This window comes from Siphateles boraxobius, unplaced genomic scaffold (genome assembly GCF_051911475.1).
Source record: "Siphateles boraxobius isolate OS27281-9 unplaced genomic scaffold, OSU_SipBor_1 68, whole genome shotgun sequence".
Taxonomy (NCBI): Eukaryota; Metazoa; Chordata; class Actinopteri; order Cypriniformes; family Leuciscidae; genus Siphateles; species Siphateles boraxobius.
The window spans coordinates 9,257,143-9,271,274 of NW_027509195.1; the positions used below are offsets into that span (position 1 = coordinate 9,257,143).

At 44.5% G+C, this 14,132-nt stretch overlaps 1 protein-coding gene across 2 annotated transcripts in view; it reads left to right on the forward strand.

Moving 5' to 3' along the window:
• The first annotated feature begins 430 nt into the window (after window positions 1-430).
• Window positions 431-14,132, forward strand: part of kcnab2b (potassium voltage-gated channel subfamily A regulatory beta subunit 2b) — a 98,275-nt gene continuing 84,573 nt past the window's right edge. Inside the window, exon 1 of one of the 2 annotated variants that reach the window (XM_077214650.1) lies at window positions 431-632. The gene's annotated coding sequence lies outside the window, so the exon portion shown is untranslated. The remainder of the gene's footprint in view (window positions 633-14,132) is intronic. The other variant, XM_077214651.1, reaches the window with a different exon arrangement.

Genomic DNA, 14,132 nt, shown 5'->3' on the forward strand with positions numbered 1-14,132 from the left:
CATCTTTCTGAAACTTAACCAGGCTACTGTTCTGGCAAGACTGTCTCAAAGTTATGAGCAAACTTTCTTCCAGGAACGTTAATAGAACGTTCGTTGAAAGTTATCTGGTCTTATGTTCTCAAAACATTAGCACAAAAACATTTATACATCATTCGTGGAACGTTTTAGTTTCACGATCGTTTAACGTTTTTTTTTTTAAATGTTAATAGGCTACTTCAGAAAGTTCAGAAAAATAAGTAACATTCCCATAATGTTTGCAAAATTAGAAAATGCTTTTCTTTTGTCGCTCATCTGCAGTGCTGTGAGCCTTTGAACCTTATCTTGAATTAGTAAAATAATTAATGAAACATATTTTTAATCTGTCATGAAAAAAACTTCAGCAACGTCACGTGAAAGAATTTGCCAGTCACTGAACGCTACACTGACCACCGCGGTGACGTAATGCGATTCTCACAAATGGCGTCATTAACACCGGTTTGCTCATGGGTTTGCTTCCTAGCACTGTACTGATGCCCAATGACAGCTGCTCGCGTGCATCTGTGGCGCGTTTTTTTTGCTTTAGAGGTGTTCATAGTCTCTGTTGTTTCCCCTACATCATCTCGTAGCGAGAACGCCTGTCTCAGCTTTGAGAGGTAAGGCAGCACGCAAGCACGAGAACTCAAATGTGTTTTTAGAACTCTCAGCGCGAGCACTTATTTGCAGACATCAGTCACTATTAAAACATAATACGTAAAATGTGTTTAGCATTATATATACATATAAATGGATACACATTTCACATGTGACGTGGTGCATTCCTCTCTGTCAGCAGTTACAGATAGGCCTACTTATGAAAATATGAACCATAATGTTACAAGGTCTAACCCCATGACTCGATATGGTAGCATTTGCTTAAGTATGTTTTGTCCTGTGTGATGTTAAGCATTATAGTGGAACATTATCCTTTTTACCTTTTGACTTTTTGTATTGGGTTCCAAGGTTGTCATTGCATTTCATAGCTTAAAGGCAGGGTAAGTAATTTGATCCAGGAACATTTTTTGTTATGCTGGTTGAAAGTCTCTTCACATCCTGATAGCATTGGGGTAAGCTGTATTTAGAAAAAATGCTGTTTGGAAGTTAGTTGGACCAGACAGTCACAAGAACACACAACGTCAAACGTATGTAGCCAATCAGTACTTGGGAGATTTGAAGAAAGACTGAAGAAATAGAATTGAGACACAATACAAAAGATGAAACTTTAGAAGAAATCACTGGAAAATGAAGGGTTAGGAAAGAGCTTTAGGACCCTCGTTAATATTAAAAAAGCGAAAGCGAAGCTGGAAGGCCTGAAAACGGACATGGAGGTTGCTTCGGCTCCACAGTGAGTGTTGGTTGTCTGACTGGAGCTGCTGTGCTGTTGGCAACTAACAACAAACTCTAGTTTAGGGATGGGCATTCGATTAAATTTTCTTAGTCGATCGTCGGGAGAATTAACGATCGACTATCGATTAATCATTCATATTTTTATATTCAAATTTATTATTTATTTTTATAAATTAAAAATGCAATGAAAATACAAAAATACAGCGCGTTTTTCCTCGATTAGGTCTTTATTACAAGATGATCAACTTGTGGCAGTAAAACTGGACGTTCGGTTAGGCTAAACTTGAAGATATATGCGCTGCGGTGCTCGAAAGCAACGGAACCTGCAGCTGCGAGTTGGCGTTCTTAAACAGAGACCCTCGTTTGTTCCAAAATAATAAATAATAAAAAAAATCATGTTAAACAATAACTTAACCAAAAACATAATAATACTTAGATCTGACAGGTTTTGTCAAAATGTAACTCAAAACTATCCAAGAACGGAGTCGAGAAAGAGGGTGAGAGAAATTAATTAGCCTACATACTGTAACAATCAATTCGGCTAGGCTACTTAACAAAGCCTCATAAAAAATAACTAGTAACTCACATACAACTTCTACACCAGTCTACTGATTTTTGTTGAGAAAGATAAGCATGTTGATGACATGATCTGAGGTCAGACGCGACCGCAACCTGACCGTCAAGCCTCGTTTAAACTTTCGCCTGGCTCTGCAGCGCGAGTCTCCACAGACTGCGCGCGCACCTCCCCAAACAGACGAGGCGTTTATACTCGACGCGCTCGCCTGTGAAACACCGAATACCGCAATGACGTCATTTTTGCCGCGCTCACCTTCGCGCTCGTGCGGACGCGTCGAGTGTAAACAAGGCTTCAGTCCAGCCGCTGAAAACACCCGCTCTGAGGGGACTGACGTTGCCGGGATGCACAGGTACCTCCGCGCTAACTTGACCAACCAGCCCGGGGAACACGTTCACTTTCCACTCACACTACGCAACGCAGCAGCATTAGTTTAATGATAATCGATAAGAAATTAACGTGATCGACGAAATTCTTAATGATCAATAATCGATCGTCGATTAATCATGCCCATCCCTACTCTAGTTCGTAAACTATTATGTACTGTACGTAAATTTTTTGTACTTCCTTGTAGTGCTTGGCGGTATGGCCAAAAATGTATATCACGGTATTTTTCAAATTGTGCCAGTGTCACGGTATATGATGGTATTATTAAGCATGACTGGGTGTTAACCACATTTTATACTGATTGAGAGCGGAAATACTGCAGTAGATTGACTTAGAATGCCCTATTTTACTGTCATGAGTGAATATTGTAGAAAAATTCCACACTAATATCAATACAGGTTTGCAAGACCCCACTCTTTGTACTGTTTACAAAGAGGTGCCAGCAGGAGGCGCTTTAGGAGCAACAGAAATGGCGGTTTCCCCTGTAATGGCTGTACAGAAAGGCAGCGCTCAAACGCTGCTTTATCAGGAAAAATAAAGAATTATTAAAATAAAATAACATCAAAAATTTTCTAAAGACAGTCAGTTCCCTTCAAAGATAGCCTACATTCATATAAAATCACCCACGCCACGTTTTGACTTTGAAATGTGGAGTGCTCATGTTTATTCAACAATGTCAAAGCCTTTTGGAAAATCTATTTGTGACAGGCATGTGTTGATATTGTGCACCAATGTATGGGAAACACGGTAATATAATTTGACAGCTATCAATTATATCCTATCCATCTTCACCGTCACGCTTAGTAACATCAAAAAACGTATATTGACGTGAGTCAACAGTGTCGCGCCGTGTTCCGAACGTTGTTTGAGCGACACACCGGTATTGCGGTATATTAAACATTTATATCATAACAAAAATAAACACCAGTATTCAGTATGAACCGGTATACTGCCCAGCACTACTTCCTTGTCATTGGTACATCATCTGCGCTTTATTTTTCGCTTCTGCTATGATAAACGGACATCCACACTTGAATTGCGTGCGTAAAGGAGGCCAGCTAGTGATAGTCGCGCTCACGGCTGCTGGGGAATGCGGTGTTTAGTGTCATTGTACTCGCCTCGTATGCCGGGTCATCAGAGTAAGGTAGGCTACACCTGGCTGTAGTCTGCAGATTGGGGCGGGGCTGCACGTGTCGCCCCACCCCACACTTACTCTGATTGGCTCATTCGTCTTCAATAGGCATGCATGATAGAAAATGTGTTTGTAGTTGGTGTAGGTCAGAGTAGTACATGAATTAAATGTCATCAATCAAGTTACAAAACTGTAAAAGAGAGGTGTCTAATGCGACACAAAATAAGATAGAGCTTAAATAGTTTGAGCTCAGTCTATAGCACACACTTAATCTGAGACCACTCAGTTGTTTTTTTTGTTAACTTAACTCGCTATCCGTAGTCCGTATCATTAAATCACTGAGTTGCATAGCTACTGCAAGTTTAATCTTCTAGATCAGTCAAATTCACAAATTAATGTTATTTATTATGAACCAGTTGATTTAAATGTTGCCCCCCCGTAGGGCTATGGCGGTGCTAACTACGCCACCCCTTGAACAGGACTAGTAAAAGCAAGGGGACTCTAGGTTGCAACAAAAAGCATGCACAGGTTTGGATTAACAAAGTAAAAAAATACAATCTTTATTTTTGTTTCAGTTAAAAATGAGTCGCTTTTGGTTATCAATAAATAACATGAACATACATCATTTGACATAGGGATAAGCCATAGGAGGGTGGGCCACCGGATTACAAGCTTGCCCAGGCCTAGGTTTCAATACCACACGTGAACTAAAGCACACCCTTAAGGTAGAACCAACACTATAATAATCAGCCTACCCAATCACAACAATCATGCTCTTTAAGCCATCTCTAAAAGGTGCACATATCACAGCATTACACTGCACACATTGGTTTCAAACTGGGTGAAGCACGAAGGAAACTAGGCTAGAACCTGGTGCGCTAGTCTTTCCTATGGGCCCAATCCACCCCAAGACTATTACGGGGGAGAGGGATAAAACCAACAATAAATAAGAAAAGAAGAAACCGCTAGCCGGTGGTCACAGTTGGTTCACTAACACAAATCTCTTACCACCCACCGGTTAGCGGGAAAAGAAAAAAAAGAAATAAACATTACCGAAAAGGGTCTAGAAAAAAACAGCACCTGCACATTCATACACATTTAAACATATTCAAGAGAACAGCAGCCGACAATGGATTGGCTGTAGCCTCTAAAAAAAACAAGAGACGCAGTGAGTGCTCTGTGTGCCATAAATCCATCATCAGTCCGTCTATTTACATAAAGCTGCTAAACACACATTTTCCTTTTTACCAAACACATAATAATCATAGCCATTACATACCTGCCTGCCGTCTAACGATTGCGTGGGTAGACAGTGTTTCGGGGCTTCACAATTTCAGCAGGGTCACGAAACGCTCCTCTATGTTTATCAATCTAGGCATTCCAACATGTTTTGGAAGCATACACACACAAACAGTAGTGCTGTTGGCAGTCACTCGCCACCTTAACCCAGCAGGAAGACAATAAGACCTCGCTTAGTGCACTGAACCCAAATAGCCATTATAATCATACAACACAGATAGTTTGGACATACCTTGCGCTACAAACAGCACCCCGGAACACTGCTGCACTCCAACCTGTTAGCAGCTAGCTACAATGTATGACTACCGGCATGAGGACCCCAGGTGCCTATATACCTGCCTGCTCTCAATTTCTAACCACTCCCACCCACATTAGGTACCGTAGCAACACAGGGGGAGTGAAAGCAAGCTGAAGCGGTGAAGAGGGAGATGAGGGAGAGAAACAAAGAACGTCTCAAACCCACAGGCTACAATCCACCCCCTCCAAATGAATCGGCGGCCCGACGATGACACCTCATGTCCGGGAGTCTTCATCCTCTATTTCTGATGGACCATACTTTATGCCCCTAGTTGACCTGGGTAGATGGTAAGGATTGGAATGTTGCCCCGCCGTAGACCTCGCTGAACGGCGCATGGCCACAGTGTTGTCCTCAGGCACCCAAGCTGTATCTTCAATGTCAATTTCCTCCAACGCTGAAGTGCCGGTTGCAGCAGGTGCAGCTTGGGGCTCTTGTTCAGCACCATACCAAATGATCATGTCCCGGGCATAACCATCGTCACCAACAGGAGGGCCTTTGGAGGTCTCCTCATCCTGAGCTGGACCAGGGAAACCACCAGGCCCCGGCCTCAATCCCGCAGGGACGCCGCGCATCTCAGAACGATGCACCTGTCGAACCGATCCACCCGCATCTGCAGGGATCACCGTGTATACCGCTCCTGCTCCAGAAGGGCAGTCTGGCAGTCTTGGATGGTGGCCAAACATCAGAAAATATGGGGTATGCCCTGTGGTCTGGTGAGGGGTAACATTATAGGCAAAGGTGAGCTGAGGCAGATGGTGTGGCCAACGACGCTTCTCTGTCTCGGGTAGGGTGCGCAGCAAGTCGTGGAGTGTTAGGTTAAACCGCTCGCATTGGGCATTACCTTGAGGGTGGTACGGAGTGGTGCGGCTCTTTTGTATACCGTACATCTGACACAGTTGCCGGATCAAGAGGCCCTCAAAGTTTCGTCCCCGGTCGTAGTGTATACGAGCTGGGGGACCAAACCTATGAAACCATTGCTGCACCAAAGCCCTGGCCACCGTGTGCGCTTTTTGGTCTTTAGTAGGGACAGCCTGCGAGTACTTCGTGAATAGGTCTGTGAGGATCAGGACATTCTCTCGTCCATCACTAGCCGGCTCTAACAGAGTAAAGTCAAGAGCCAAGATTTCATTTGGTCGAGTGGCTTGCATCGTGGTCCAAAATGTACGGACTTTGGGCTGGACGGCCTTCCCCACAACGCATCGCTGGCACTGCTGGCACCACTGTTCAGCATCTTTAGTCATACTGGGCCAAAAACATCGACTCCGGAGTAGCTGGAGTGTTCTTTCCGTGCCTTGGTGCCCTTGCTCGTCGTGGACACTCCGTAAAACTTCTGCTTGCAGGCACTGGGGCAGCAATAGCTGGAGAGTCTCCGGACCTCCCCCTGTTGCATGAATCAGGCGATAAAGAACTCCTTCCTCATCGACTAGGCGGTCCCAGTGTCGGAGCAGGGCTCTGCTGGATTTGGGCAACACTTCACGCTCCGCTGCCCCTGGCCATCGCCCTTCTTGATAGTACTTCTTCACGGGTCCAATGACTGGGTCAGCTTCCTGAAGCGAACGTAGATCCTCAGGTGTACGCCCCGGTAAGGCCACCACCTCCCCACATTGGCCCTCTATGACAGGCGTCAGACCAAGGCTGGTCAATGCGCCCAATGCGGGGACCTCCGTCCCGACGGTGAAACGTTCCAGATACTGACGAGAAAGAGCATCCGCGTTCTGATTGCTCTTGCCCGGCCGATATCTGAGGGTAAAATTGAATGACGCCAGCTGAGAAGCCCACCGCTGCTCGGTTGCGCCCAGCTTTGCCGTAAGCAGATGGCTCAGAGGGTTATTGTCAGTGAGGATTGAGAAATGGTTCCCCAACAAATATTCACGGAACTTCTCCGTTACTGCCCACTTTACCGCAAGTAGTTCCAGCTTCATGGAGCTATAGTTATCCATATTTCTTTCAGCAGCTCTGAGTCCCCGACTGGCAAATGCGACTGGACGCACCTTCCCTTCATGTTCTTGGGAGAGGACTGCACCAAGGCCTCCGTGACTGGCATCTACCTCCAAGATGAAGGGCTTCTTAAAGTCGGCATATGCCAGCACTGGAGCCGAGGTAAGTCGCTCCTTCAGAGACAGGAATGCTCGCTCACATCTTTCGTCCCATGCCGACGCCAGGGGAACTGGGGGGGTCTTTCCCTTTCTTCGGGGTCCGTTGAGTCTACCTACCAGCTGGTGAAGTGGGGCTGCCAATTTTGAAAATCCCTCCACGAAGCGCCGATAATAGCTCGCGAAACCGAGGAAAGATCGTAATTCGGCCAGGTGTCCAGGACGTCTCCACTCCTTGACCACCTCTATCTTGGCGGGATCCGTAGCAACTCCCTCAGCAGAAACCACATGCCCCAAGTAACTGACGTGATGCTGGAAGAAGTGGCATTTTGACAGTTTTACTTTTAGTCCCTGTTTTTGCAGACGGGAAAACACCTCTCCCAGTCTTTCCAGATGCTGCTGAACGGTGGTAGAAAAGACGATCACATCGTCCAGGTACAGTAGAACGGACTGGTATCTGCAATCGCTGAACATACGCTCCATCAAACGCTGGAACGTTCCAGGTGCATTACACAGTCCGAAGGCCATTCTGTTAAACTCAAACAGGCCAAAAGGTGTACAGAAGGCAGTCTTTGGTTTATCCTGCTCCACCATTGGAACCTGATTGTATCCACTTGCAAGGTCCAAGGTGGAAAACCATTTCGCGCCCGAAAGTGCATCCAATGATTCTTCTATACGAGGAAGGGGATATGCGTCACGGCGGGTTTTTGCGTTTAATTGCCTGTAATCTACACAGAGGCGCAAACTCCCATCCTTCTTAGTCACCAAGACTATCGGAGAAGAATATGGACTGCTACTTTCTCTGATGACTTTACTATCTAAGAGCTGTTGGATGTGTGCCTTTACTGTTTCATACTGGGAGGGTGGAATTCTACGGTATGGCTGCCGAACAGGAGCATTGTCCAACAGGGGAATCTCATGGCTGATTAAAGACGTGCATCCTAGGTCTCCCTCCCCTTGGGAAAAGATGTTACTATACTGGACAAGGAGGGCCCTGGCCTCAGCAGCTTGTTGCTGGGTCAACCCCGGGAAGTCTGGCGCCGTGAACTCAGGGAAACTGCAGCACTCAACTACCCCCTGTGTTGAGATGTAAGCTTGACACTGTTCCCATAAAGGGTCGACTGATATATAAGCAGCGGTTCCTGTTGCAGCCGCAGCCACAACTTGTACAGTGCCAATAGGGTGGCGTGGGGGCAACCATACCTTTGTGTTACCAACGTTCACTACAGGGGCATATACAAAACCCTTTCTCGCCGGCACCAAGGTAGTGGACACCAATAGGCCTTCCGGCAACTGCTCCTCGTCAAAGCCCAGGGGCTCTAGCAAAAACGCTGCAGACTCAAGCTGGGGGCATGTAACCGGGACCATGGTTAGGGCTCCTGCCTCAAGACAGACTGCCCCTTTCCCATGGACTTTCACTTTGAACGGCTTCGGTGCATTTACAATGGCCTGGATCTGTTCACAGTGTCTCAATGCACGACGGGCTGCTGGTGCCGCCGATTTCACAGGAGGGAAGTGGAAGAGCTGTGAGCCATGTTGTTTAAAAAGGACCTGATAACATTCCCCAATTACATTAATTCCCAGTATCCCGGGTGTTATGAGCTTGCGGTCTTTAAGAGTGCTATTCTCTGGGTCTTTAACAATTAAAATTCCCCTCCCCGGAATGCATTGCCCCAATACCCCCACATCCAACTCTAGGTACCCAACATAGGGGATGTCTAAACCATTAGCGGCCTTAAGCCCAAGCCATCTACAATCTTTCTTTTGTAGATGATAGAAATGCTCTCGAAAGAAACTCTCGGTGATGGTGGTCACCATTGACCCAGTATCAATCAGGCAGGGAACTGTTACGTCTCCCATAAAAACAGACAATACAGGACAATTTTTTACTAACTTATCGTATGATTGAGGATGCAATGAGCCATACACATCCCTTCCCAGCGTGTGGCTCTGCACACTGGAAGTTGCTAGTTTCCCGATGGCTAAGGAGGTTGTCTGGGCCTGATGCTAGGTTAGGGGGGATATCAGGGGGCAACCGTGGAACTGACCTACTATTGTGAGTGGAGGGAGCTGCCTGGCAGTAGCGGGCTATATGGCCTGGTTGATCGCACCGCAGACAAATGGGCTGACCATTGGGGGCGCGTTTGTATCGCCCATCCCGGTGTGGTGGAGGGGCCTGTGGTCTACCACTAGGATGTCCTAACTGCCTTACGAGCATGTCCAACTGAGCTTGTTGCTTAAGGACCAAGTCTTTTAATTCGGCGAATTCTGATGACTGGGGGGCTGTAACGCAATGTGACACAACCTGAGCTTCACTGCTTACTCCTGGAGTACGGTAACTACGGTCTCGGTTGGACTGACCCTCCTGCACCCACCTTATAGCTTCCTTCCGTATGGCTAGAAGAGTCAACCCGCTATCTGCTCGTACCAATCTCTTGAGTTCTCTACGTAACATAGGATCAGAGACATTTTCACAGAACTGGTCTCGCAGAACAATATCAGGGTTTCTGATGGCACCTTCATTTGACTGTTTAACTTTATCCAACATTTCCATTAACGCATGAGAAAACTCAAACAAACTTTCATTGTCCTTCTGCTTTCTATTAAAGAAACGCTGTTGCCAGTACACATACGACTTAGCACAACCATACACTTCCCTTAAGACTTCAATTATCGACTCAGGGTTTTCACGTGTGGCTGCAGGACGGTACTTAACCTCATTCCGGGCTTCACCCTCTAAGTGATCAAACAAAAACAATGCTTTGTCAAAATTAGACATATGCGTTGCCCGAATACAACTTTTCGCTTCTTCGATCCATTCTTCGACAGACAAAGACCCTGCAATTGCAGAGCCAGAAAACTTTGGGCACCGCCGCTCTCGAGGTATAAAGAGCGCTTGCTCCCGTCGAACAGGCTGGGTACTAGTAGCACTGCTACCAGCAGTGCCCGCTGTCCCATCCCCCGAAAGTCTCTCATTTTCAGCCTGGAGCTGCGCCAAGCGTCGTCGCAGCTGCTGCAGCTCCCCCGCAGACTCTTCTCCGTCACTCATATTGTTGCCAGCTGCTGTTCTCTATACACGTCTGCGTATTCTCTCTCACAGACACACCCCCACACACACACACAGGTGCTGCTTAAGTAGACTAACCTAGCGACTCAAATGTTACCCTGCCGACTACGCCAGAATGTTGCCCCCCCGTAGGGCTATGGCGGTGCTAACTACGCCACCCCTTGAACAGGACTAGTAAAAGCAAGGGGACTCTAGGTTGCAACAAAAAGCATGCACAGGCTTGGATTAACAAAGTAAAAAATACAATCTTTATTTTTGTTTCAGTTAAAAATGAGTCGCTTTTGGTTATCAATAAATAACATGAACATACATCATTTGACATAGGGATAAGCCATAGGAGGGTGGGCCACCGGATTACAAGCTTGCCCAGGCCTAGGTTTCAATACCACACGTGAACTAAAGCACACCCTTAAGGTAGAATCAACACTATAATAATCAGCCTACCCAATCACAACAATCATGCTCTTTAAGCCATCTCTAAAAGGTGCACACATCACAGCATTACACTGCACACATTGGTTTCAAACTGGGTGAAGCACGAAGGAAACTAGGCTAGAACCTGGTGCGCTAGTCTTTCCTATGGGCCCAATCCACTCCAAGACTATTACGGGGGAGAGGGATAAAACCAACAATAAATAAGAAAAGAAGAAACCGCTAGCCGGTGGTCACAGTTGGTTCACTAACACAAATCTCTTACCACCCACCGGTTAGCGGGAAAAGAAAAAAAAAGAAATAAACATTACCGAAAAGGGTCTAGAAAAAAACAGCACCTGCACATTCATACACATTCACAAACATATTCAAGAGAACAGCAGCCGACAATGGATTGGCTGTAGCCTCTAAAAAAAACAAGAGACGCAGTGAGTGCTCTGTGTGCCATAAATCCATCATCAGTCCGTCTATTTACATAAAGCTGCTAAACACACATTTTCCTTTTTACCAAACACATAATAATCATAGCCATTACATACCTGCCTGCCGTCTAACGATTGCGTGGGTAGACAGTGTTTCGGGGCTTCACAATTTCAGCAGGGTCACGAAACGCTCCTCTATGTTTATCAATCTAGGCATTCCAACATGTTTTGGAAGCATACACACACAAACAGTAGTGCTGTTGGCAGTCACTCGCCACCTTAACCCAGCAGGAAGACAATAAGACCTCGCTTAGTGCACTGAACCCAAATAGCCATTATAATCATACAACACAGATAGTTTGGACATACCTTGCGCTACAAACAGCACCCCGGAACACTGCTGCACTCCAACCTGTTAGCAGCTAGCTACAATGTATGACTACCGGCATGAGGACCCCAGGTGCCTATATACCTGCCTGCTCTCAATTTCTAACCACTCCCACCCACATTAGGTACCGTAGCAACACAGGGGGAGTGAAACCAAGCTGAAGCGGTGAAGAGGGAGATGAGGGAGAGAAACAAAGAACGTCTCAAACCCACAGGCTACATAAAAGAATTGGTTCAAAAGATTCGTTCACGAAATGGGTCTTGGAGATCTCGATTCAATACTTCATAAAGTGAATCGCAATATTTGACTGTGTGTGGGGGCTGTGAGATTTTTGGATAAAATTTGAGCTAAAATGAGTCGAAATGTGATGTTTTCTAATCTAATTTTGGCCCTGGCTGAAACGGAAACAGAAGTAAAACATAGCTTAACATAATGTAAGTGTCTAAAATGCATGAGCACAGTTCAGTTGGATGATAAATAAAACATTTACTTAATGCTGTTCAGCTGAATTTACAAAACTGTTTGCTGAAATAACTACAACATTAACAACAGCACTGAAATAAACCCATGCTGTTTATTGTCAGTCAGATGCGAGTGAAAGTTGCGTTCATTACTATAGCTACAGACTCCAGACGAGTTATTTCCAGATCATGGCAGGTACAGTTTAAATAAGTTCTCAACTTCGTCACTTTTAAATAACAAAGAACAGATTGTTTTTCTGAAATAAAGTGTAGCAAAAGTCTGATATTATGCTTTGCAATGTAGTGACGAAAATGAAAGCTTTATATACACCCATAAATAGATAGCCTAACAAGGCAGACACTTTAGCCTATTGGAGTGTCATTTAGTTATCATACAACTGCAGCCTCTGTTACTTTAGGTATGTCTTGTCATGTTACTGATAATGATACTGATACATCCTTTTAATTTCCTTTCTCATACTATGCTGATATGAACTAATCAAAATGTAAATAAATAATTTAGCCTAATTCATAATTCATTCCTCTATCTGAAGACCTGACCCTCCTGCTTTGGATAATCAACCAATTCATTTTTTTAAATGACGTGGGGTCGTTCGTGCGTTAGCCTAAAGACCAGCTTAATTTACCACAACAACCATTTCAGGGACATCAGAGTTTCAGGCTAATGTATTTTTCTTTCTGTGCATTATAGTGAAGGCTTTGTGAAACTGCATGGCTTTTCCAGTTTTTCTATGACATACTCTTTCCTACGCCAACTATGAACAAATTTTCTATCATGTATGCCTATAATATTGGAGAAAGACGAAGCAGCCAATCAGAGTAGGTATGGGGTGGGGCCACACGTGCAGCCCCACCCCGATCTGCAGGCTGCAGCCATGTCCTTCTCATTGGGGTTCGAGAACGACTCCGAGCAGGAAGTTAGGATTGGAGGGTGAGTTTGGAAGTGGAGCAATGTAGAGAGTGGTTTATTTGTTTGGGCTGATTTCAAATATCAACATTGTCCAACAGTGTTTTTGAAATACTGCTTATCCCACCTTAGATGGTCTTAATGTATTTATATGTATATAAATATGTATGTGTATACACGCTGTAAGGACAGTAACGATGACGTCGAATTTACCGTATCAATTCAAGCGAGTCCGATGATGATACATTGAAAAGAACTAGTTATTCAACCCAAACCTCCATCGCAAATACGACTTGAGCGAGACGTTTCTCAGAGATTTCTCAGGTAACCTACATTGTGAGATGTTGCAACTAATTCCTCACCATTAGTAAATGTCCATCAACAAACCAATGTGTATATTTCCAATTTATTGCGGTGCACATGTGGGAACTGTATAAATAGGCCTTTATCACAGTGCTTGTCGAAGCAGTGCATCGATTCTTCCGGTTATGTATATTTTAACGGATTTAACAAACGTTTTAAAAACAATTCTTGCTTAATCCTTATCTTTACTCAAAGTAAGAACAACAGACAACCTTTTAGGTAATAGTGGCCCACTGCTGAATCTGATTATAAGAACTATTTGTGTAAGACAGTAATAACGTGAGTTAGCCGGAAACGTACACAATATGACACACAAAACTACGTATTTTTAACACCCGGTAGAAAATATATTCTTCAATAATTAATTATTTGTTACGGTCCCTGGGCTAGGTCAGGGTAACATAAATGACAAACAAATTATTCGTATTTACCCATTTTATTTTGTTTTCCTGTTCTCTGGGCTGTTTTCAGAATGATAGTCGTGATATTAACATTAATGATATTAACAATTCAATTTCTTAAACAAAACAAACAAATAAGAAACAATAACAGTGCACCTATTACAATAACCAGACAGTTTGGAAGCAAAAAAACATCAGTGGTGAGCTAATGCCTAAAATAATAAACAAACAGAAATTAAATTCCCCACAAGAAAACTAACTTCCCTATGAATCAAAATAAAAGAAACAAAACATACAATGACATACCCCACCTCCTTATCTAACCAATAAACAGGAGAAAAAGTGGAGGCCTTTTGGCCTACAAAATAAATAAGGGCACTCACCCCCTACAGCTTCTCAAATAATGATGTGATACAAATAGGTTCGACAGGGCACTGATGTTATCAAAATATCTGTAGCAAAAGCAACTAACAGCACTCTGTTAAACACCACAAGCAAGATCACAAAAATCACAGGCCTAACACA